A 3,119-nucleotide genomic window follows, 5' to 3' on the forward strand; every position below is an offset into this window, starting at 1 on the left:
TCTCTATGTATTACAGTTAAAGCATGACTATAAACATAGTTCTGAGCAGTGAAGATTTTGGTCATTTGAAAGGTGACTGACCATTAGCTTACATGTCTCAATTATATTTAACAGTTTAAAATAACAGTTAGCAGATAGGTAAATGGTTAGACATTAAATTTTAAGTCAGTTTCTGTTAACCTGAATAGACTTTTATAACCTTAGGAATTCATAAACCATATGTCCTTAGTAAGTTTTATTTTCACAAACAGGAGTTAATTTTAAGTTCCATATATAATGAACTGTAGCAAATTAAGATTACACATAGATTTTTAAAAATAAGTAACCCTTTTGTTATAAGTTTTACATTAAATTTTTGTTATCTAATTTTATAGATCACATACTTTTAAATCACACCCAAGTAACTTAGGGATCATGAGATAAATAAAGAATTAATGGATTCATGGACTTCAAGAGAGGAAAGTGATTTGAGAAGACAAGCAAGAGTGATGGTAGAATCTGGTTTGTAATGTTAGGATCTCAAGGTTTATGAGATGAAGGAGTCCTGAAAAGGAGATGACAGAAAAGGAATACTTGGATCAGGCAAATTGTAGGTAAAACAAAACAATGTAAAACAAAACAACACAACAGAAAAAGTCTTTTAAGTGTGGACACTGAGGATTGTAAGTAAAGGATCTACTATGTGTAGAAGTCTAATATCATATGCTAGACTAAGAAGGTAGAGATTATATGATTATATAGATGATAAGGATGCAGAAGGAGGCAACTGTGATTGGGTTGCTGGTGGTGTTAAGTGTCACTGTTGGAAACTCAATCCAGAGGATGTCCCCCAGGTGGTCTGAAGTTCCTGATGAGAACGCCCAGACCAGGAGGGATAGCTTCCCTCACCAAGTCATGGGTGCCCAGGAAGGCATGAGAAATAGATTAGTGTGTGGGCATCATTTTCTGACAAACAAGCAAAGCCGACCAACCAACCAACCCACCAATCAATCAACCAACCAACAAACAAACAAAAAAACTGAGCAAAAATGTCAGAAAGGATACTTAGCATAGTCTGTGGGAACAGGCAAGTAGGTATGTAAAAACGAAACTGGGCAGGGAGCTCCTGGAGAAGAAGTACACCTACCCAGGCTCTGAGAAGTAGGGAGGTAGGATGGAGGAGAGAGAAGCAGTCAGAAAGACTGACTCAGAAGCTGGAGTCAAATATGATGGATGGCAGAGGCCAGCAAAGGCAAATAATCCACACAACACGAGATCCTAGTCAGCGGTTTTTGGTTCAGTTACAGGAGCGACCAGGTCTGCAGAGGAGGGCTCTGACAACTCTTCTGAGTTTCAGCAGCAAGTGAAAATAGGCACAGCAAAAAATATGCAAGGAAACAAACAACCAAACAACAACAACAACAACAACAAAATAACCAACCAACCAACCAACCAAAAAGAAACATCAAATATATTCACTTTCCATGTAGATAGAGAACAGGCACAGCAAAAAATATGCAAGGAAACAAACAACCAAACAACAACAACAACAACAAAATAGCCAACCAACCAGCCAACCAACCAAAAAGAAACATCAAATATATTCACTTTTCATGTAGATAGAGAACAATTTAAGTTAAAAAAAAAATAAGTAAAGGGAAGAAAAAGGAGTAAAAGAGAAAAGAAAGAAAGGAAAAAAGAAGAAACATGGTTGTTCATCCTTCCTTCCTTCCATCTGTCTGCTGTCTGCTGTCTGCCTATCTGCCTGCCTGCCTGCCTGTCTGTCTGTCTGTCTGCTGTCTGTCTATCTTGGTAAATAGAGACATACTCGGAAAGTCTTGTTAGGTTTTAGATAATCATACAACAGGTGAAGATAGCTTAAAAGCAGGAATAGCCAGGGGGTATTGTGGGGACTCTTTCAGGATGATGTATATTATGGGAATGGTTTGGGAGATTCTATTGGTTTTGGTTATGGATAGGTACCATGCTGCCTTAGTTCATTTTCTGTTGCTGTGATAAGACACCACACCAATGGCAAATTAAAAAAGAAATTTAGATGTGGAGCTCAGAGTTTCAGAGGGTTAGAGTTTCTGACCATCATGGAGCCATTGCAGGAACAATAGCCAAGAACTGACATAATAACTCACAAGCAGGATGCTAACTAGGAATGGCATGGGCTTTTGAAACATCAAGACCCACCTTTAGTGGTACACATTGTCTGACAATGCTATACCTCTTTTTTTTTCTTTTTTTTTATTCGATATATTTTTTATTTACATTTCAAATGATTTCCCCTTTTCTAGCCCTCCACTCCCCGAAAGTCCTGTAAGCCCCCTTCTCTCCCCCTGTCCTCCCACCCACCCCTTCCCACTTTCCCGTTCTGGTTTTGCGGAATACTGCGTCACTGAGTCTTTCCAGAACAAGGGGCCACTCCTCCTTTCTTCTTGTACCTCATTTGATGTGTGGATTATGTTTTGGGTATTCCAGTTTTCTAGGTTAATATCCACTTATTGGTAAGTACATACCATTATTCACCTTTTGAGTCTGGGTTACCTCACTTAGTATGATGTTCTCTAGCTCCATCCATTTGCCTAAGAATTTCATGAATTCATTGTTTCTAATGGCTGAATAGTACTCCATTGTGTAGATATACCACATTTTTTGCATCCACTCTTCTGTTGAGGGATACCTGGGTTCTTTCCAGCATCTGGCAATTATAAATAGGGCTGCTATGAACGTAGTAGAGCATGTATCCTTATTACATGGTGGGGAATCCTCTGGGTATATGCCCAGGAGTGGTATAGCAGAATCTTCTGGAAGTGAGGAACCCCCAGACTGATTTCCAGAGTGGTTGTACCAATTTGCAACCCCACCAGCAGTGGAGGAGTGTTCCTCTTTCTCCACATCCTTGCCAACACCTGCTTTCTCCTGAATTTTTAATCTTAGCCATTCTGACTGGTGTAAGATGAAATCTCAGGGTTGTTTTGATTTGCATTTCCCTAATGACTAATGAAGTTGAGCATTTTTTAAGATGCTTCTCCTCCATCCAAAGTTCTTCAGGTGAGAATTCTTTGTTTAACTCTGTACCCCATTTTTAATAGGGTTGTTTGGTTTTCTGGAGTCTAACTTCTTGAGTTCTT

This window comes from Apodemus sylvaticus, chromosome 2, assembly GCF_947179515.1.
Source record: "Apodemus sylvaticus chromosome 2, mApoSyl1.1, whole genome shotgun sequence".
NCBI classification, from domain to species: domain Eukaryota; kingdom Metazoa; phylum Chordata; class Mammalia; order Rodentia; family Muridae; genus Apodemus; species Apodemus sylvaticus.